Raw genomic sequence first — 24,298 nt, forward strand, 5'->3', positions numbered from 1 at the left:
TGTACAATTTTGCACTGACTCCATCTGATCTTGTTTTTTTTTTTTCTTGGAAGATTTTTAATTAATGTTTTGATCACACTGGATGTTATGGGTCTATTTAACTTAATGATGTCATCTTGATTTAATGTTGGTAGAAAATAAGTATATCTGAAAATTTATTCATTTCTTTAAACTTATCCAATTCAAGGGAACATATATGCGTTTAAAAGTCTCTTTACTATTCTCCAAATATCCTCAGTGTCTGTTATAATGTCTCCCTTGCCATCTCTAATTTTATTAATTGTGGTTCTTATTATATTATTGTAATTATTATAATATATAAAATAATATTATAGTTATTATAAAATTTATTAATTTTGATTGTTTATGTTTTTGTTAATTGGCTCAAGTTTTGTCAGTCTTTTATCTCTAGTTTCATTCATTCTTAGTATTGATTTTTTCATTTGTAGGTCATTCATTTCTGCCCTGATTTTGATGATCTCTTCCCACTTGCCTTTATAAGTTATTTGTTCTTATATTTTCAAGGTTTTCAGGTGTCTCATCAAGTTATTAATTTGTGATTTCCCAAACTTTCTGATGTGGGTTCACAGTGCCCTAAAACTTTCCTCTGATGACCATTTCAGTTTTCCCACAGGTTTTGATATTTTGTGATTTAATTTTCACTCAAATCTTAGAATTTTACAAATTCCTTTTTTATTTCTTCCTTCAATTGAGTTTGATTCACTTTTGTGTAACTTAACTTCCATAAATTTGTTTTCATTCATCTTTTCTTTTGTTGTTTCTATCCTGATCTAGTCCATGGAGGACTGATAGAATGAGATTTTAATTTTTTTAAATTAAAAATGTGATTTTAATTTTTCTGTATTTCAGAGAACTCCTTTATCTTAATATGTGCTCTATTTTGCAGAAAGTCCCATGAACTGCAAGGAAGAATGTGTAATCTCTAGCTTTTTGTTGCAATGTTCTACAGGCATATGTTGCATCTATTTGATTTTGCAGAACTCCAAATATAGAGGACCACCAAAAAAAACTTTACAATGTAATGAAATAGTAGTGACAGTTAGTATACAGGGCCGCAAAAGGATGCAGAAAGCTGCAAATGAGAAAGATGAAGTCACATTTAAAGGGAGACCCATCAGAATAGCAGCAGATTCTTTCAGCAGAGACTAGAAAGCCAGAAGGGATGGATGTTCTACAAGTCATAAAAGAACACCAGTGCTCCACCAGACTAATATAAACAGCAAAACTGTCAGGCATAATAAAAGGGAAAGGTAAATTTTTTGTGATAAAAGAGGTTGAAGGAAATTATCACCACTAAACCAGTACTGTAAAGGAAACAGGAGGGAATAGTTAGGTCGGAAGAAAAGACTAAATATATGCAAGATGGAAGGGAACAATGAACAACTCTGGAACACTGAATAATAGACATATAATACAACAACTAAAATCAACAACAAATGACAGGAAGTAATGCATACCATCCAATAATAACTCTTAATATTTATTATATCATGGTCAACACAAATAGATTGAATGAAAAAACAGTACCCAGGATTTTTCTGTCTCTAAGAAACACAATTCACAACCATGATAGACCTCAAATTAGAGTTAAGGATGGAAAAAGGACCCCAAGCAAATGCAAGTAAAAACTTAGCATGCATAACTCTCTTAAGGTGTGACAACTAAGACATCAAGCAAAACCTACTCAGAAGAAACAGTGAAGCATGCTTTCTCCTCATTAAAGGAAAAAAATCCAACAATAGGGCATTACAATCTAATCATGTACACATTAAACATAGCAGTCCCCAAATTCCTTAATGAAGCAGTATTAGATTCAAAAGTATAAATCAACCCCAAAACAGAGATGGCAAGTGACTTAAATTCCCCATTTTCAGAAATAGACAAGTAATATGGAACAAAAGACCTACATATAGAAATTCTGAAGTCAAACAACATCATAAGTCAACTCCACCTTTATATTGAACACACCTAGTGCATTTCTAATCCTCTAGATAGCTGATGAGTTTACAGAAATTACTGTTTGTCCACTATGCATATAGCAGCCTTCAATAACACACCAACATTAAAAAAAATACTTTCAAAATGCCATTGAAATATCTGCATTCTGGCCCAGGAACTTAATTTTATACAAACTAAAGGCCTTTGATTCTCAAAATCTTGAGAAGATAGTTTCAACACAAAACATATTAGTTTAAAAGCTTAAAAAAAAACTATCGAGCTCAGATGATGTAAATAAGGACTCCTTTATGTTTCTATGCATTATGTACACATCAGTGCAAAATATGGGAGGATGTTTCTCTGTTCCACTGTGAGCACACAGATGTGGAGCTTGTAATTTTGTTCTCCTTGAAACCAAGATACAAATACTCTGTGGGCAACTGCATAGTATTTCATATCTTCCCCCAAAAATTATTAAATATAAAATTTTTATTAAAAGGTATTCACAAACTGTTTTGTTTTATTAGGTCTACTTACAAAGTATTTCTTTTACTTAAGAGTATCAAGAAAGATTTTTCTAAAAGAATGCTATTGTTAAATATATAAATATTTCATTGGGTTTTCTTAAATTTTCTATATAGACCACGCTTGCCTTAAAAATCTGTGCCATACAAATGCTCAGATTATAGGTGTGTACCACCAAAATATCTAGCAACATACTTGGTTTGGATAGTAAATGGTTCATGGTTTGTCAGAAAATGTATAATTATTATGATTAAAGTTGAAAGGAGGACATATTAAACTCCATAATTTAATCATTGTACATTTTTACATATGATGAATTATCATCCTCTACCCCATAAATATTGATGACATGATAAATATATTCAAAAGTTGCTTAAATTTTTATGAGCTTGTATAAGATTACTGAGAACTATGGCAATTTAAAGCTTAAAGAAACCAGTGCAAATAACTGAGATTAAACAGAAAAGATGTGCCATTACTGAAAAATATAGTTTTGAAAATTGATAAATATTAATATTTTTAGAAGTGTGACAATGGTGTCAGAATTCATAGGATGGTCAGTAGGAAAAGTAGAAAAGGATCAACATCCTGTGTGGGTTGCTAAGTGTTTCCAGCCTCACATCACTTGCATTCTTTAGCAAAAGAGATTCAATAAATATTCATTCTTCTGCATGAAGGTAACTCAGTGTACAACTTGATATTCACCTAATCTTTTTTATTTTTAGAGAAAACCCAATCGTTGAGAGTATGAATTATTATGGAAGGAAAATGTTGTAATATAGTGAACATGCTTTTCCCCCTGTTATTTTGGATTAGGGATTCATGACCAAAGATGAACAAGAATAAAAGATAAACAAATTGGTGAATACCCTATCTGTCATCAGAGAGCCTTCATCCAGTAAGTGATGGAAGCAGATACAGAGATACAGAGCCAAGCACTAGGTTGAGTTTAGAAGTCCATTAGAAGAGAGAAGAGAGATTCTATGAACAAGGAGCATCAAGACAATGATAGGGAAATCTACAGGGACAAACAAATAAAGCTGGTGGGGACTCATGAACTTTACACCAACAGCTGTGAAGCCTCCATCGGACTGGACTAGGCTCTCTGCATAAGCTAAACAGTTGTGTAGCTTGATCTGCTTAAGGTGCCCCTTGGCAGTAGGATCAGGATCCATCCATGGTGCATGAGCTGGATTTTGGGAGCATACTACCTATGGTGGGACACCTTGCAATCTTGATGCAGGGGGAGGGTCTTAGACCTCCCTCTATTGAATGTACTAGGCTCTGCTGACTCCCTATGGGAGGACTTACCTTGTTGGAGGATGTAATAGGACATAGGTAGGGAGGTGGAAGGCTGAAGGGGCAGGAGGATGGAAAAGAGAGGAATCTGTGGTTGGTATGTAAAATGAATTAAAAATTCCTTAATTAGAAAAGATAATAGACTTTGTACAATTGAAAGTTCTTGTTTTTTACACCTTCAGAATGAAATATTGTAAATATTTAAAATAAACCTTAAATTCTAAAATATTTTCAAATAATATGTAACCAGATATTTATGTCCTTCAATTTGAAAAAAAACTGAAAAATGCTGAATATCCACACTAAACTAGAAAAAAATCTTCTGTATGAAGAATTTATATTGATATTCACCTAATCTTTTTTATTTTTAGAGAAAACCCAATCGTTGAGAGTATGAATTATTATGGAAGGAAAATATTGTAATATAGTTAACATGCTTTTCCCCCTGTTATTTTGGATTAGGGATTCATGACCAAAGATGAACAAGAATAAAAGATAAACAAATTGGTGAATACCCTAACTGTCATCAAAGAGCCTTCATCCAGTAACTGATGGAAAACTGAAAAATGCTGAAAATCCACACTAAACTAGAAAAAAATCTTGAAATCTGACTTTTTATATTCATCTAATACATGAATTGTTTCAAGTTATTAATACACAAATGCACACATAACGGATGCAATGAAGCTTGGACATACTATGTCAGCTGTATTTCTAAGTTAGTGTTAAAGAAAAGCAAACTCATACACAGGGAGAGAAACTGTCTGTAATGATTAATTTGCAGGGAAATTAACCACCATGCATTAAAGATTCTATAATGTGCATCAACATGTGCTTATGTAGATTAATTTGCTTTAATCGGGTGGTATACATGTTTTGTACCTATTAGACATTATTCTGTACCTATCAAATATTTATTTATGATCTTTCAACAAGAAAGTAAAATCCAGTTAGATAATTAGTCCACACAAAGACTAGTGAAATAGAAAATAATGCTAGCCCCCCACAACTCATGATCTTTTGTAGTTATGGCAATGTATATAAATATAGTGCTACCATCAGAACATGAGGAAATTTAACTTGAGAAGGACAGAACAATACACTTTTTTAATTACATACATACTTTCCCACACCTGTGTAAAAAGTTTATCAAAAGTATGAAAGCAGTTGTGATCCTTACAATGTAAATAGTTGCCTGTGCCTCACTTTCTATGAAAAGCATAATTTGAAAATGTGTTGTCTAAATCAAACATATTCATTTTTGTAGCTTTAATAATTGCAAGTTTATTTTAGTTTTATTATTTACATTATATTAAATCAAACGTACACAACACTCTACTCATTTACATATGAGATAACCCAGCCAAAAAGAACTCACATTATTACAGTACCTTTGCAGTCATGGGGGGATGCTGTATAAGCTGAAGAGGGACTTAGGCTGATACACAGTGGAGCCTGAGCTGCTGAGATTGAAGAGCAGAGGAGAAGGGGGAAACAGGGAAGAATAGGGACATTATCTGCTGTAAAGCAGACACATCTCCTTCCAGCATACAAGGTCAAATATCTGGTAGACAATAGAGCTTCTTAACCTTACTTGAAATAAGCAATGATTCCTGGAGCCAGTAGACTCTTCCACAGAATATTTTATCTAGATGCCAATTTTTAAATTCCCCCTGCTGCATTTATGGTATCAATTTAAGAATTAACCTATTACAATATACTTCATGTAAAGTGACATTCCATCCTTGAACATCTTTCCTCTTCCATTGCTGAACTGATTACTTTCCCCACAGCCACAGCTCAGCAGAAACAGTATTGCCACACTGATAATTATCCATTCTCAGTCTTATGTTTATTTTAGGTGACTTTCCACCCATTGCCTCCAACCTAACTCTTGAATATGTATTTTCATGTTGCCTTTGTTGAGTTCAGACTTGAGAGCAAGCTGCCCTTCTCATTTTCAGACACTTATTGTTTGATTACCTATAGCTATGAATGAACATGTCAGTCTGGGATAAAACACACCTGACTTCTTTTAAACCCTAACACACATGATTGTTTCTCTCTAGCAGGACCTAAGATACTCAATTAGACTTGTCTGACACTATGTCTTAATCTTGTATCTTTGACAATAACTGAAAGCAGTAATCAGAGGTCTCATCCCAATTAAGGGGCACACAGAAATACATTCATAACAATGAAGAAGTATACACTGTATTTTCATGGAGCAAACAGGTAAGTATCTAAGTTTTCAAATAATACAAATATGAGAGGTCAGATACAAGAATCTGAGACAGATGAAGGCATTTCTAAAGCAGAAAGTTGGTCTGCATGTCTATTTCTAACATCCCTACTCCCAAATCTTGAGCAGCAAAAACAGGTAACTCTCATCACTCACACACAGCAAAATCACTGATCACTAACTTCAGTGGCATTCATTTTTCTCACAGGAGCACAGCCTGACTTCTAGAGTCCCACCAAATACTCTATCATACTTTTATTATCTAATTCATCTATAGTAGAGCTAATATTGAAAACATACAAATCCTGAGGAGTTAGAGGCTTGGCTGAGAATATGGGGGATATTGCCCCTTGTCTACTGTGGAAAAGGAAATTAATAAAACCCAAATTCCCATTTCCCCCTTGAAAGCACAAGATGAGTCACTAAGAAGACAGCACCACAGAAGAGATCCAGGAATGGAAGAGAGGAATAATGATGTTGGAATCCATACTTCCCCCAAGGCATATGAATGACAAATTTAGATAATGAATAAATGGAAAAAAAAACGTACTCAACCATAAAATCTCTGTTAAATGTAGTCATCTGCCAATAAATTGTTTTGTTCAGTGGATAGATAGCATATGCAGGAAAAAAACCAGTAATCACAACATTTCCTTCACCAGTTAAACAGTAATTCATTCTGACTAAGCACTCACTGCTGTAGTAGGAGCACACAAGAATAGGAATCTGCAGAAAGCAAGAGATAAAAATCCAAGAGAACAGCATATTAACAAAGTATCTGGCCATACATGAGAATTATCGCATGAGCTCCAAGCATCCAGTGTGGATGTGCACAACTCATATGTGTGTGCATGTTTGTTTAGAATTTTATTGGTGACTGGAGCTATCCCTTGAATCATCCCAAGTTATTGCTGACAACACTCTTCACTCCCCTGTGGAATTATCCAATAATTTCCTCCCTCAGGCCCACATTAACAATAACAAGACAGATGAAAAATATTTTTTATGATCTTCTCCAGCCACAGGCAGTGTGACTTCATTCAAGATCATAGAGAACTGTCCCAAGGCATAAAATTCTTTTGTTGGATTTGGTCACTAATGTGAACCAAGAAACTTCTTTTGAGAAAGCCATTTATGATGATGCAAACCTGTGAAACTAGATGAAGCAACAGTAGATGAAAGGAAAAAGGATCAAAAAAAGGTCCATGACAGGCCTGACCAAGTCACAATACCAGGTGTGATGCTCTGTAGACTAGAGACTGTAGCATGAATCTTAAAAGTTCTTATTAATAAAAACAAACCTGGGGCCAGGTATTGGGGTGAACACTGGAAGATCAGAGAAGCAGAACAAGCCACAGCCACCTCACCTCACTAATTCCTCAGCTGATGCTGTTTCCTCTGACTGGAAGCCTCTGTGTCCTCATCCAAATGAATCTCTGCTGAACTGCTGCTCAAAAGCCTAAAAGCTTAACCAGGCTCTAGTTCCTGGTTTTCATACCTTATATACCTTTATTCTTTCTGCCACTTCCTGGGATTAAAGTCTCTTGTTACCAAACCTTGCTGTTTCCAGTGTGGCTTTGAATTCACAGAGATCTCTCTCTGTAATGCTAGGATTAAAGGCATGTGTGTCACCATTTTCTAGCCTCTATATTTAGTGGCTGTTCTGTTCTCTGATTTCATATAAGTTTATTAGGGTGCACAATATTTTGGGAAACACAATATCACCCCAAGAAACTATCAATTGTTTTGCTGTTTCCATGGTTCCATGAGTCACCGAATATTCTTTATTTTACAAATGTATGTCTGAATGAATATATTATGTCCATGGATAACTCTAAATACTTTCTGTCTTTTCCTGATGAAAATAATGGTTCTGTTGAATTGATTTCTAAATGATTAACTTTATGTCAATGAAGAAATCAAGTTTCCTGATTGAATATGAACTTTGACTTTCTGCAATATTCTTTTATCCACTATGAATCACTGAATCAACATATTGTCATGATACACTTTATTCCTTGAACATTGGATCCACTGTGGTGATGTATTGTATTCCCCAATATACAGTGTCCCCAAATAAAACATATGGAAATCATAGGAAAAAGCCAGTCACTATATAGAAGTTAGGCAATGGTAGAACATGCCTTCAATCCAATCACTTGGGAGGCAGGGCTCTGTCTGGTTCTCTGTAAATACAAGGACACAGTGGGAACAGAGCCTGGCATGGTGATATATGCCTTTAATCACAGCACTAACCATAGAGGTCTGGAGGTCTATACAGACAGACGGGAAGTGATATATCTGGGCTGAGAAAGCAAATGAGAGAACAGAACAGAAAAGCATATAGGTATGGGTAGACAGAAAGTAGCTTGCTTTGGAAGTTGCAGAGTTAGTGAGGTGACATTAGCTGTGGTTTTTCCTATTACTCCGACTTCTCTCAGGCTTTAACCCCAATTTCTGGGTCAAAGTTTTTATTAATAAGACCATTTAGAAATTCATCTACAATGGGTGCTAAAACAATTGTGGCAAGAATTCAATAAAAAGTTGCTGTGGCCTCACAGGCCCTCTGGCTCAGGCCCATGCTGCACTGCTCAGGCTGGAGCTGCATGCAGCTGGATCTTCATCCCACATGGGCCAGAGGAGTCTCTTTGGCTTTCCTTTCTGTTGGTTAGTGGTAGGCTCTGTCTGAATTTTCATCTTGGACTGGCACCACACTAAGTAGCTGCCTTGAAATTTCATCAGATTTCTACTGTTCTATACAGGTGAAAGACTTGGTAAGTCAATTAAGATATCTTAAAGGGAAACATTAGTTAAAAGAGAATATTTCTCCCACATTAAAAATTGGGGAACATTTGTACAATGGTAGAAATTTAGTCTCTGTTTGAAAACATATTAGGCAGTCTGAAAAAGGAAAAATTAAGAGAGAACAATTAATGTTGATGATATATAAATGTAAAAATAATTATAAAATTATTTTTTTGCTCATTTTTATTATAACATTAAACATGTTGGCTAATTTGAGTGACAAAATAAAAGCTTTATAAAACCTGTTCAAATGAATTATAAAGAAATTCAGACCCACACAGAAGAATTTAAAGGTGAACCTATCTCAGGAGTGAGTTTTAAAAAACCTGTTCAAATGAATTATGGAGAAATTCAAAGCCAGACAAAAGAATTTAAAAGTGAACCCATCACATGATTGCATTATACAGTTACAGAGAAATAGCCTATTTTCAAACAACCAAACTTAATCTGTCCACTAACCTGACAGGAATTCCTAAATGTACAAGGGTGTGTATGAGTTAACTGCACACCAGTGGAAATGATAGATTTAAGGAGATTTAAAGAAGCTACAGTGTCCTATGACATGCATTCTCCATTTGCAAAGCAGATGTTAAATTCGTGGTCAACTTGTAATAGAATTATCCCTCAAAACTGGAAAGAATTAGTTATAATCGTCCTAGAGGCCAGACCACAGTTATAGTGGAGAACATGGTAGAAAGAGGAGGCTAAAACTATAGAACAATGATGTAGGCCTGGAGGTATGGAAATTTCCCAGGATCAACCTCTTGAAGAAGGTGATTATGCTGATATACAAAGAGAAATTTTATATAATAACCGAACCCTTATTCTATACTTATTCTATGGCAGTCATGAATGTATGGGTCAGAATTAAGGAAGAAGGGAAGAAAATTAAATTATTTACCAAAGTTATACAGGAGCCCCAAGAATCTTTCATGGTTTTCTTACAAAGGCTCTCTTCAGCAGTAAATAGAATAGTACCAAATTCAGAAGCTAGACAGGTAATAATTGAATGTTTGGATTTTGAGAACATGAATGCAGTATGAAAGAGGGTAATCAGGCCATTAAAGGCATGATCAGCCTCCTTGTAAGATTGGGTCAGGGACACAATTAATATTGAGTCTCATGACCATGACTATATGTGCATAGGAGAAGTGATTTCAAATGCTTTGAAAAAAAAAATAATATCAGATGTTTTAATTGTGATAAACAAGGTAACCTGAAAAGGAATTGTAAACAGGGCATTCCTAGAGACAATGTTTATTCAAGGAACAATAGCAACAAAATAACCCTCCCTTCTGGATTATGCTGAAGGTGTGGAAAAAGTAAACATTGTAATGTTTGTAGTAGTAATGAATGTAGATCAACAAGGAACAGACAAGGTAATCCTTTGCCTCTGCTATCTGGAAACTCCCTGAGGGGTCTCACACATTCACCACTACAGATTCAGTTCAGTCCTTTCCTGCCATCATAGAAGAAACCCCTTCTTGGAACAACTAATTAACCAAATGCCTATTGTAAAAACCCATACTTCTCAGGGTGATAGAAAAACAATATCATAAAGAACAGGAAATTCATGAGAAATCATAAAGAGAATTTTTGACAGAATTCTACTAATGAACAAAGACCAAAATTAAAAATACAAATAAATGACATTCTCATGGAAGGTCTTGTAGACACAGGTGCCGACATTTCAATAATTACAACAAATTTTGGCATTACCTCTTCAGGAAGTAAATGTTCAGCTGTGAGGGGTTGGAACATTATCTCAAGTGAAACAGAGCACAAGATGGGTTGAATGTATGGAGCCAGAAGCACAGAGAGGAAAATTAAAGCCATATGTGCCTAATATAGCTATGAATTTATGGGGCCATGAACTATTAAACAATGGAATACACAGATTACCATTCCTCTGACCTCATAAACAAACCACAAACTAACACATGTTTCTGAGAGATATATTAGGAGGTATTATTAAAAAAAACAGTTATCGACCATCCAGATTGTACAAGACTGAGCACAACAACTGCTGATCTTTGAAAGACACAAACACCAGAAACCTCTTTGTTTTGCCTGTATTAGTAAAGGCTAAATCCACCATGCATCACATTGTGCAGTATGGACATGCTTTTGTGTTCTGTGGCAGGAATCCACAGCCGGCAACCATGCTACTTAGCTCATGGTGAATGGCAGCCAGTTCCATCTTGCAAGCAGTTGTTGGGAGATGAGTCTGCACTGCTGCTGGCATGAGACTATGAGAGTAGGAAACCAAGTAGGACTCCATTTCTGAGCATTCAGAATCTTCAAGCTTTCTTAGATCTATGTGAATCAATGCCCAAAGGTGAGGCACCAATTGTAGCTGGAAATTTTCCTGTGTCTCAGCTGGATGGTTGTCAGGACAAATCTCTCCCACTTGCATCCCCCAAGTAAACACACAGAGGCTTATATTAATTATAACTGCTTGATAATTAGCTCAGGCTTATTACTGACTAGTTCCTATGTTTAATTTAACCCATAATTCTTATATATTTCAGCCATGTCACTTAATACATTTTCTCAGTTCTGCCTTGTTTTCTTGCTGCCTCTGTGTCTGTCTGGCTGCTGTGGATATCTTTTGCTCTGTATGCTGTGAATATGTTGCTCTCATTGGTTAATACATAAAACACTGATTGGCTAGTAGCCAGGCAGGAAGTATAGTATACATGAGATAAATGCAGAATTCTGGAAAGCGGAAGGCTGAGTCAGGAGAGGCTGACAGCTACTGCTGCCATGAGAAGTAAGATATAAAGATACTTGTAAGCCATGAGCCATGTGTCAAGGTATAGATTTATAGACATGGGTTAATTTAAGATATAAGAACTAGATAACAAGAAGCCTGCTACAGCCATACAGTTTATAAGTAACATAAGTCTCTGTATGTTTACTTGGGTCTGAGCAGCTGCAGGAGTTGGGTGGACACAGGAAAACTCAAGCTACAGCTGGCAATTCCTGACTCAGCCTTCATCTCCCTAGAATTCTCCTTGTCTGCTTATCTTGCCTATACTTCCTGTCTGGCTACTGGCCATTCCACATTTTATTTATCAACCAATCAGAGCAACACACATTCACAGCATACAGAATGACATTACATAGCATTAGCTAAAGCTAAGAGACAACTGTCCTTGGTGGAAAAGAGATTACAGGAAGGACATGTGGATCATGTGGATCCAAACCTTGATAGCATTTTGGTTAATCCACTTTATAAGCGTTCTCCTACAGGAAATTTAATACAGGGGGAGATACTATGTTGGAATGGATATTTCTAAATAAACAGAGTAAAGAATTAAAAACTTATATGGAAAAGATCTCTGACTTGATTTTAAAAGAAAAATTGAGACTTTATAAAATTAGCAGGAATAGACCCAGCAGAAATTGTAGTACCTTTAACTAAGGATGACATTGACAAATTATGGGCAGAAAGTGAACTGTGGCAAAGACTTTGCAGTAATTTTTTTGAGAGATTGACAGCAAATATCCCAAAAGTGATAGAATTCAACTTACAAAGAGAGATGATAGGATTCTGCCTCATATTATTCAAGAAAAACCCATATCTGGAACCCATACATTTTATACAGATGCATACAAACAAGAACGGCAGGTTACAAATTAGAAAATTAAGTAAAGTGCTTCAAAGTTTTTATAATTTGGTTAAAAAATCAGAATTGTATGCTATTCTGATGGCATTAATAGATATTTTGGAAACTCTCAAAATAGTTACTGACTCTCAGTATGCTGAAAGAGTGGTCTTACATATTGAGACTGCAGATTTTATCCCTGATGTGTCAGAATTAACATTGTTACTTATTCAGTTACAAGTTAATCAGAAATAGGAAGCATCCTTTATATATAACTCACATCTAGTCCCATATGGCTCTGCTAGGCCATCTATTATAAAGCAATGACAAAATTGATAAACTATTGATAGAAAATGTGCTGGAGGCCTCAGAATTTCATAAAAACATCATATCAATAGTAAGGGTTCAAAAAAGATTTTTTTTATAACCTGGCAACAGAAATTATAAGGTAATGTCCTACTTGTTCTTTATATAATCAGATTCTACTACTAGCAGGATGTAACCCAAAGGGTACTCAGAGGAATGAAATCGGGCAGATGAATGGGTTTTACTTTACAGAATTTGGAATATTGCAATATGTACACAAAACCATTGATACTTATTCAGGATTTCAATGGACCACTGCTCTGAGTTCAGAAAAAGCTGATTTTATAATTACACATTTGCAAGAATTTATGGATATCATGGGTAAACCTGCACAAATTAAAACTGACAATGCTCCAGCATATATCTCTGGTAAAATAAAACTGTTTTTTGCTCCTTACAATATAAAGAATATTACAGGTATACGCCATAATCCTACAGGCCAAGCAGTCATTGAAAGATCAAATTGAACTCTAAAGGATATGCTAAATAAACAGAATGTGGTAACAAAAACCCCCAGAGATGGACTACGTAATGTTTCATTAACTTTGAATTTTCTAAATGCTAATGAGAAAGGAATAACAGTTGCAGAGAGACATTGGATAATAGAAAAAAAAATCTATAGAATTAAATCAGCCTATATACTTTAAAGATGTACTGACCTCAGAACAGAAACTAGGATATGTATTATGTTAGATATAAGCTTTTCTTTTCGTTTCTACAGGAAAAGAATGCTACAGATACCATCAATATTGATAAAGATTTGATTTGAACAAGAGATACTTCTTGATTAGAAGAGGTGATAGCTCATTAACCAGCATGACAATCAATTTTAAATTAACTTATACCACTAACAAATGATTTTCATTTAATCAGATATAACTTGCCAAAAGGGAACTTCCCCAAAGTTAGGGTTGGAGAAGGGTTTTTGCTTTGTCTTTCAGAAGAATGAAGGGTAAGGAATTAGAAGAACACTGGACAAATGAGATATCTGAAGAAAAGGACTAATCATCCAAAATAAATGGCACAAAATTAGTAAATTGACCTATTGGTATATTACATATAGAACCGAATAAAATTTTATAAGTCTTCCTAAATGTTGGTTTCTGCTCTTCTCTACAGGCACATAACACAAATGGTCTTTATCTAGTCCCAGTTCAATTAAAAATTAAAGCTGGCTTTGGAGTTGGAGAATGGTTCTCTCCTTCTCTAAACCCAAGCATATTTGTGAAAATGAAAATATAAAATCTCTCTGTTATGAGAGAAGAGCCATCTGATATGGGATAGAAGAAAACCAAAATTAAGGGACTATTCTATTGCCACTAATCTCATAATTATTTGGTTCTATTTTGTTTCTTTAAAACTTTTCTTAAGGTATAAATTATATATCAAAATGTATAATATATATATATATATATATATATATATATATATATATATATATATATATATATTTAACTTTCGTCATGATGATTAACTTAATGGTCCTATAGAGTACTAACTAATTTTTTAAAAAAAGGCTTTATTTAGCTGCCTATACAAGTTTTGTGTTGGAGTCTCTATCAGCTTTTTGTAGAGAATCATGACCACACCTAACAGCAAATTTGAAGTCTCCAGAAAGATGATGGGGCCCCACAACTATAATTCCACATGGACAATAATAATACCACTAAGCTGACAAACATCACCCAAAGATCAGCTTTACACTACAAACTGCCCAGGACAATTTCAAGATGGCTAGTTGTGATGATCAAGCCTCACAGATTACTTGAGCAAGGACTTGAGAAAAGTCCTACACTTTTTTTATTATGTAGAGACTGGACAACAAATAATAGAGCTACCTCTCCCAGGACTTGACAATTAACCCAATTTTTTTTTCTTTTCAGGATCCCCTAAAGATGCCTAAACCCCCAACTAGCAGGAAGTAATTTAAGAACATGATGCTCACATTCCCAAGAGGTGGAGTGGCTGGTTTTTGTCCTTTCAATGGGTTTTGGATAATTGTCATTGTTTAGGGTGTTTGGTTACAAGTTGCTATTATTGGTGGTCAGAAAAAAAGGCTAAACAAAGGAGATCAGATTTAAAGTTCTTGTTTTAAAAAATGAAAAAGGAGGATATAGATAAGAGGTACATTATTGAATCTACTCTGAAAAAAAGATACAGAAATGATAGAATAAAGGATAGATTATTGAATCTACTCTAAAAGAAAAAGGAGCATATAGATATGTTATAGATAAAAAGCTAGATTATAAGCCGGGCGGTGGTGGTGCACACCTTTAATCCCAGCACTTGGGAGGCAGAGCCAGGCAGATCTCAGTGAGTTTGAGGCCAGCCTGGGCTACCAACTGAGTCCCAGGAAAGGCACAAAACTACACAGAGAAACCCTTTCTCGAAAAACCAAAAAAAAAAGCTAGATTATTGAATCTACTTTTAAAAGGCAACAACTAGTTTTAAATATATTCCATTGGATTGGATTTTTGTATATTATATATAAATTATGTATATTGTTACAAATTTGAGATTGATTTATATAGATATGATAAGATAAACAGGAAGATTATTGAATCTACTTTCAGAAAGCAACTACTAGTTTTAAATATTTTACATTGCATTGGACTTTTGTATATTGTATACAAATTATGTATACTGATACAAATTTGAGATTGATTTTGTTAGAAAACACTGTATGTATATTTTTAATCTTGTTCAAGGTATTGTATCATGGAAGCAGATGTAGAAAAATTCTTGATTAAAAAAACAGAAAAAGTTCTACTTAAAATATCCCATCTCTAAAAATCCAAATTTTTGTTTTGATTGCAGATGCATATGAAGATAACCCTTTGTTTAAAATGCTTTTTGTTTATGTGCTTGCCTTTGTTAAAATATGGGATAGTTGGTCCTAGTAAGAATCAGTGCAATGGTTTTGCTTATCTACAGTGTCTCCTCCTCTTGACTTCATAGTAGCAGACCTGGCCATTGCTTCACAGAAAACTCACAAAGCTGTAGCTGTTTATATATTACCTTTATCTATATGTGAGACTTTCTTATTCTTCTCTCATATATTACATCTGACTACAATTTTTGATCCGTCCACTCCCTCTGTCTCTCCACTCTAATGCCCCACTTTCCCAGATCTGCTCCCCTTCTCAGAAAAGAGCAGGTTTCCCAGGGACATCAACCAAACATGGTTATACATGTTATAATAAGATTAGGCATGTACCATCACATCAACTCCAAATGAGGCAATCCAGTAGGAGAAAAACAGTCCCACAAGTAGGAAAAAGAATCAGTGACAGTCCCTGCAACTACTGTTAGGAATCCCATAAGAACACCAAGCAACTCAGCCATAACATATTTGTGGAGATCTAGGTCAGACTCATACAGGTTCCCTGATTTCTGTGAGCCTATGTGAGTTCAGGTCAATTGATTCAGTGAGCCATGTTTCCTTGGTGTCCCAGATTCCTTGATTTCTCCCATCCTTCTTCCCACTCTTCCATAGGACTCCTCAAGTTCTGCCTAATGTTCTGCTTTGGGATTCTGCATATGCTCCCATCACTTGCTGAATGAAGTCTCTCTTGTCTCCTGATGACGATTCTGTAAGGCTCTGGTGCCAGAAATTCTGGATGCAGGTCCAACTACAGGTTGAAGGTTTTGCAGGTGTGTTCATGTCCCAATCCCTCCACTTGAGGCTTTTATTAAGATTCAAAACAAGAAAGATGTACTGTGAAAAGAAAATTGTGGATTTATTTTTCTGGTGAACATAGACAAATAATACAGTAAAACACCTTTTAACATATTTCAATAACACATCAAAAATGTAACTCATCCTTGTCAAGTCAATTTTAATCTGAACATGCAGGAATGCTTTAACATGCATCAATCAATAAATATAATTCACCACACAATGATCTCATGATTAGAAATTTCATGATTGTGTCAATAGGTATGGAAATCCAGCACCCATTTATATTTAAAGCCCTGGAGGGATTATGGATTAAGATTGGAACATATCTCAATATAATAAAGGCTAAGTATGACAAACCTATAGTCAAACATGCTAATGGAGAAAAATATTCCTAAAGATATCATAATCAAGACAGTGGTAATCAGAAAACTTTTCACCATGCCGAGTAACCAAGGTTTGGAATTTCTGGTAGATAAACAAGGCAAGTAAAGGACAAATACAACTAAATAAGAGAAAGTCAGAATATTCATCTTTGCAGGTAATCTGATTAAATACTTAAGGTATTCAGAAGATTTCATGGAACAATTCCTAGAGCTGATAAACAGTTTCATGTAGGCAGAGTTTTCCTGTCCCAACTGCCTTATACCAAATAACCACTCAGAAGCTTGTTACTAGCTCTTACATTTAAATTAACCCATTTCTATTAATCTATGTTTTACCACATGGCTTGTGTTTGTCCTCTAGCATCTCTTGCTCCTTGGTGGCTGGCTAGTTTCTCCCCAGACATCACTGTTCTTTTCAGTCCTTAGTTTGGGTTTTCCACCTAACCTTATTCTGTCCAGATATTTGCCAATCAGGGGGTAGGAGGAGGGAGTCACTGTGCATGACTTGAGTGTTTATGAGACTTCAAAGCCTTCCTCCATAGTGACACATGCCCCCCCCACTTCTCCAAAAAGACCATACCTTCCAATAGTGCCACTCCTTATGGCCAAGCATTCAAACACACGAGTCCACTGAGGGGGAATCATTCCTATTCAAATGTCCAAATTCCTCTCCATGGTCCCACAAAGGCTTGTAACCATAATATAAAGCAATATGCACTTAGTGCAACTTCAAAAGTCCCCATCATAGTTTCAACAATGTTTTAAAGTCCAAAGTTCAAAGTCTTTTCAGAGACTAATGCAATCTCTTAACTGTAATTTTATATAAAATAAAATAAAATAAAAATCAGGTCATTCTTCCATCTTATAATGACTCAGGATATATATTAGCATTGCAAACATGGAGGAAAGGGGGGATACTGAAGAAATACTGTACCAAAGCAAGACCAAAACCCAGCTAGGCAAACTTGCAACTCTTCATCTCTCAGTTCCTTCTCCAGCACCATTTCTACTGCATACCACCATGTCCTGTCATGATAATAATGAACGAAACCTCTGAAATTGTTAGCTAGTCCCAATTAAATGTTTTCATTTTTAAGAGTTGCTATGTTAATGCCATCTGTTCCTATCAATAGAAACCCCAACTAACACACTTGGGTAGCAAAAAAGGTGTACCATGCATAAATCAGTGAGTATAATAAATTGCTTTAATAGATAAGGGCAGAAATTACATAATCATCACACTAGATGAAGAAAATCCTTCTGGAAATCTTCAGTATCCCCAAAACACTCAGTATAAAAGGAAAATAAAGCAACAGGATGGAGGAAAATATCAAAAAATGGCAAGAATTAAATCAAAGGAGAAAAACTGAGAGCCTTTCTTTTGAAACAACAAAGGATGGAAGATAATAATTTCCCTGGAATAAGATCAGGACTCTTTGGATACTTCTAGAGTTTCAAGTCAGTAGAAAGGAATGGGATTCAAATTATGTCTATGTGCTAATGATGTTGTACTTGTAATTGAGATCCTAAATATTCACTGTGAAAATTCTTCAATATGATGAATACTATCTGGAAAGTAGCAGAATGCAAAATCAGCACACAATATGAATTGCTCCTCTATGTACCAGGAAGAGCAAGACTTGCTGCAAGTCACAATAATATGAAGTACTATTTCAGCTGACTATGACAAGCTAATACCTGGATGAAGCCAATGGTATTCCAGAGGTCAAGCCAAGGCTCAAGGAGTCTTGTTGATACTCGCCTTTGATGATTAGCTATTTCCTGCCATGAATTTCTCATGTGTTATTGTAGCCATTCTGACATTCATTGGTCACAATTTCCCTTCTACTAATGGAATATTCGGATAATCTTCTTTGCAGTAACACAGCCAAGATCCCTAATCTCAGGCCTTTCTGTAATTAACGTCATTAGCAGCATCCAGCCAGGACCACCCCTGGATGGACGAAAATACCTTATCTGAGATACTTCACAGATTCTCTAAGAACAGACTTAAGCATGCAGACTATCTGTTTGAGAGGGCCTGGTGGATATGCTAATTAAGCTTAACTTTCTCCTTTCCAAAGTTTTATTTCTAGGCTTAACTCCACCCTTAACAATTAACTCAGAACTGAAGGGTTCCTACTTACGGGTTCATCGAGCTGTGATGGAAGTTGCCTAGCCAAGTTGCCTAGTGACTGAGCACACTTGCCCAGCCCTGCCAGAAATGGCAGTAGCAGAGATAGCTTGGAGGGATAAGGGCCAAAGGGATAAAAGGCAGCTTTATTTTCAGAGCAAAGACAGAGAAGAAAATAGAGAATGGAAGAACTGGATGGGCAAGAACTGGAGGGGAACAAACAGATAGGGAAGAACAAGATTGGAAGAGAATTAGATTGGAGAAGAACTACATTAGAAAACTAGAAAGACGAGATGGAAGATGAGGATGAGCGAGATGGAGAAGAACTAGATGGATAAGAACAAGACAAAGCCGGGCGGTGGTGGTGCACACCTTTAATCCCAGCACTCGGGAGGCAGAGGCAGGCAGATCTCTGTGAGTTCGAGGCCAGCCTGGGCTACCAAGTGAGTTCCAGGAAAGGCACAAAGCTACACAGAGAAACCCTGTCTGGAAAAACCAAAAAAAAAAGAATGAGACAAAAAAGACCAAGATGGGGCAGAACTAATATGAGGGGATTAAGGTAGTCTTAGAGGTAACAGCAGAAAGAGAGATGTAGCTAGAGTTTTCCTGTGCCCCAGGCTTCTGGTGGTAAGGACAAATCTTTCTCACCTGCTAGTCCAAGAGCCACTAGGGCCCAAGTAAACACACAGAGGCTTATATTATTTGAGAACTGTATGGCCATTTTCTCAAGCTCATTACTGACTAACTCTTACATTTAAATTAATCCATAATTCTTATTTATGTTTAGCCATGTGGCTTGGTACCTTTCCCCAGTTCTGCCTTCACATGTTGCTTCTCATGGTGCCTGGTGCCAGTGTCTCCTGACTCAGCCCTCCTATTCCCAGAACTCTCCTCTGTCCAGACTATTCTTCCTGCCTGGCTACTAGCCAATTAGCACTTTATTTACTAACCAATCAGAGCAACACATTCACAGCATACAGATATCCACAGCAGAGTTAGAGAGTATTAGTCAAGAAAGGATCTAAGGCTCTTCCAGGGCAGAGGTCACCCCTCTTCTCCCACCCCCTTGTCTCCTCCAAGATGGCAAGCAGGGCAGTGGCGGGGTGTCGGTGCCTGCGCTGTGGAGTGAGGTGAACCATTAAGGCCAGAACAGTGACTTCACATGTGCCCTCAAGACCGTCAACAAGATATTGCAGATTAACAAGGATGATGTAACTGCCCTGCACTATAAAGTTGTTTGCCTTATCCAGAATGGAAGTTTCAAAGAAGCCTTGAATGTCATCAATACTCACACCAAAGTATTAGCCAATAATTCTCTCTCCTTGGAAAAGGCATATTGCCAGTACAGGCTGAACAGAATTGAAAATGCCTTGAAGACAATAGAAAGTGCCAACCAGCAGACAGACAAACTAAAGGAGCTTTATGGACAAGTACTATACCGCTTGGAGAGCTATGATAAGTGCTTGGCCATGTATAGTGACCTTGTCCGGAATTCCCAGGATGATTATGACGAGGAGAGGGAAACCAACCTTTCTGCAGTTGTCACAGCTCAGAGCAAATGGGAAAAAGTGGTTCCGGAAAATTTGAGTCTCCAGGAAGGCACGCATGAGTTCTGTTACAATGCTGCCTGGGTGCTGATAGGGCAAGGCCAGCTGAGTCAGGCCATGAAAACCCCACAAAAGGCTAAAGATCTTTGTTGCCGTTCATTTTCAGAAGATTCTGATGGGGCTGAGGAAGATCCACAGGCAGAACTGGCCATCATTCATGGTCAAATGGTGTATATCCTGCAGCTTCAGGGTCGGACAGAGGAAGCCCAGCAGCGTTACAATCAGATCATCAAACCGAAGCTAACACATGTGGTACTACTTGTAATCGCAAATAACATCGTTACCATTAATAAGGATCAAAATGTCTTTGACTCCAAGAAGAAAGTGAAATTAACCAATTCAGAAGGAGTAGAGTTCAAGCATTCAAAGAGATAACTGCAAGCCATAGAGTTTAACAAAGCTTTCCTGGCTATGTATACAAACCAGGCAGAACAATCATGAAAAAATATCTGCCAGCTTTCAGTCCCAGAGTCCTGAGCATCTCTTGCCTGTGTTAATCCAAGCTGCCCAGCCCTGCTGTGAAAAGCAACATACAAAAGCAATAGAGCTGCTTCAGGAATTTTCTGATCAACATCCAGAAAATGCAGCCAAAATCAAGCTTACCATGGCACAGCTGAAAATTTCCCAAGGGAACATTTCCAAAGCCTGTCTAATATTGAGAAGCATAGAGGAGTTAAAACATAAGCCAGGCATGGTATCTGCTTTAGTAACCATGTACAGCCATGAGGAAGATATTGATAGTGCCATTGAAGTCTTCACAAGGCTATCCAATGGTATCAAAGCCATCAGCCCAAATCCCCTGCTCATTTGTCCATGATAAGAGAAGCTGCAAACTTCAAGCTCAAATATGGCTGAAAGAAGGATGCAGTTAGTGAACTAGAGCAGCTGTGGAAGCAAAATTCAAAATATATTCACACTCTAGCACAGCTTATTTCTGCTTACTCGCTTGTGGATCCTGAGAAAGCAAAGGCTCTTAGCAAACACTTGCCCTCATTGGACAGCATGTCTCTAAAAGTGGATGTCGAGGCTCTTGAGAATTCTGGTGCTACATACATTCGGAAGAAGGGTGGAAAAGTTACCAGAGATAATCAGCCAAAGGAACAAGGACAGGGAGATTTGAAAAAGAAGAAGAAAAAAAAAGAAAGGAAAACTGCCTAAGAATTATGACCCAAAAGTTACCCCAGATCCAGAAAAATGGCTACCCATGCGAGAACGTTCTTACTAGCGAGGAAGAAAGAAGGGTAAAAAGAAGGAGCAGATTGGAAAAGGAACACAAGGAGCGGCTGCAGGAGCCTCCTCTGAACTGTATGCCAGTAAAACTGTTAGCAGCCCACCCACCTCCCCATGACCTGGCAGTTCGGTAACACTATGTTCCTCTACAAGTAACATCGTACCCCAAAGACACCAGTAACCCACAGGGGCCCCAGCAACAGAAGAAAAAGAAAGGCAGCAAAAGTGGCTGGTGAAGACAATGTACTTGTTGCAGACTGTTTTAGTCCGCTGTCAGTGACCTTAGGAACATAATAAAGGTAACACAGCAAGAAGCACAGTGCTCCTCCTCCATCCCCATAGTCCTGGAATGACTGCCTAAGCAGATTTGGCTTACTTGTACCAAATAGCTTTACAGACTGAAGATGACTGAGCCTAAGGCACGTTACCTAAGGTTTCCCAGGATTTAAATGGAAAATGCTTCTCCTTTTTCAACTAGTGTGAAGATATGTGTTCCTATTCAAGTCTCACCTTAAATTATGTTTTAGGAGGCTAAAGGTGAAATCTTCTAAGCATTCCAAGTATTTGTTTAGAGCTATCATGTGATGAAAAGGGATCTTAGCAATGTGTGGCCAGAAAGACTCAATGTCTAAAATAATTTTAACCCTAAATTCTCTGTCTACTGGAATTGGGACTCTTTCACATGTATGTGTATGTGAACATATGTCTTGTACCCTTGCCATTTCATTTTCAGATTATGTTACCATACTGATTTAGTTCCACTGAAGACCACAAGAAAATATATCAATGTTGCAAGTAGTTGATGCTTAGTTCTGAAGGCAAATGGGTTTGGGCCTCTTAACCAGAACACTTAGTGGCCACTATCAAGAACATAAACTTTGACTTCTTTAATTTAAGAGGAAACAATACCAGGCGGTATTGAAATTCACAAGAACATTTGGCCCAGTTAGTACTCAGATGGCTCCCCTTTCTGGTCGTGGGACATGGCCTTTCATTATCTTTTTCAAAGTAATGTGGTTTGTAGTCACTTTGTTATGTAAATGTCAGTCTTGTCTTTCATTGCTAGCAGCCCACTTTCCTGCTCAGACAGTTATGAGACATACCTGGTGTGTCTTCCATGTTTAGTGTTTGTTTATGCCATCCAAGCTATCATTTATTTCACACTTCTATTTCCTGTGATCAGATTACTTGGTCCTTGTTAATAAAAGTGCTGCTGTGTTTGAGCATCAAAAAAAAAGAAAGAAAGAAAGGAGCTAATTAAGAGAGCAAATAGAAGGCATGTAGAGAGAGAACTGACAAAGAAGAATAAAGTGTATAGACTAAAGAGTTTCGTGTACATAGATTTATTAGAGAATCCCTCAAATTAATCCACCATCAGTAGAATCTCTTCGGAAACTCTAGGTGGAAGCTATTGAGGGGCTGGACCCCAGTAGCTTTCATTTTAGGCTGAGAAAGATATCAAATAATGAACTCAATTGAAGTAACCTCTAAAACATGAAATATCTGGGAATTAATGACACCAAGGAAGCTAGACATCACGTGGTGAATATTGTATAACACTGAGGAAAGAAATGTATAGACAGTGCAAGATGGAAACTATTTTGCATGCTTCTGGATTGATAAAATTATTATTGTTTTAAAAATACATGTCAATACCATGAATACCATTCTAATATTCTGCTCAATATTCATCAAATTCCCATCATAGTATAAATAAAAATCAGAACTATGAAAAAACATTATAAAATTCAAATAGAAAAACAGACTCTGGATAGATCAAGCAATGGAGAATAAAAATAACAAAGCTGGAGTTATCATAATTATGTTCCATTACACTCTAGTGCTATAGTTACAGAAGACCATAATATACTGATACTACACTATTTCAATGGATAAGAAACCCCATATTTAGATTGCACAGCTATAGTCAGCTATCTTTGACATAAGTTTAAAAAACACCAATGGAAAAGACACAGCAGCAAAACAAGTACTTTTGGGACTCTGGGAATAAAGGATTAGTATCTCTAGAATGCAGAATCAGACCAAGAAAAAAATTAGCTCAATTTTGAAAAGATACAAAACTAAGAGTTCTCAGAAGATGAAGCACACACGGCTGAGCAACACTTAAGAATGTTCAACATCATGGCCACAGTAGTGGAAACCCATTAACTGTGGACTGGTGGCTGTGGAGCCGACATGGGACTGGACTAGACCCTCTGGACATGGAAGACAGTTGTTTGGCTCAAACTGTTTGAGGGGCACCCAGGCAAGGGGATCAGGATCTGTCCCTGGTGCATGGGCAAGCTTTGGGGAACTCGGTGCCTGTGGTGTGACACCTTGCACAGCCTTAGTGCGGTGGGAAGGGGCTTGGACCTGCCTAGGTTCAGTGTGCTGGGCTCTGCTGAGTCCCCATAGGAGACCTCAATTTGGGGGATGTAGGGATGCGGGGTGGCTT

The 24,298-nt window shown here is 36.8% G+C and overlaps 3 pseudogenes; 2 read left to right on the forward strand and 1 right to left on the reverse strand.

The window, feature by feature from the left end:
* Positions 1-6,790, reverse strand: part of LOC102909066 (vomeronasal type-2 receptor 116-like) — a 40,340-nt pseudogene extending 33,550 nt beyond the window's left edge.
* LOC121826140 (vomeronasal type-2 receptor 116-like) overlaps positions 1-24,298 on the forward strand; it is a 478,502-nt pseudogene that overhangs the window by 248,317 nt on the left and 205,887 nt on the right.
* On the forward strand, positions 16,859-22,079 carry LOC102903206 (signal recognition particle subunit SRP72 pseudogene; annotated as a pseudogene).

Source organism: Peromyscus maniculatus, chromosome 1 (assembly GCF_049852395.1).
Source record: "Peromyscus maniculatus bairdii isolate BWxNUB_F1_BW_parent chromosome 1, HU_Pman_BW_mat_3.1, whole genome shotgun sequence".
NCBI classification, from domain to species: domain Eukaryota; kingdom Metazoa; phylum Chordata; class Mammalia; order Rodentia; family Cricetidae; genus Peromyscus; species Peromyscus maniculatus.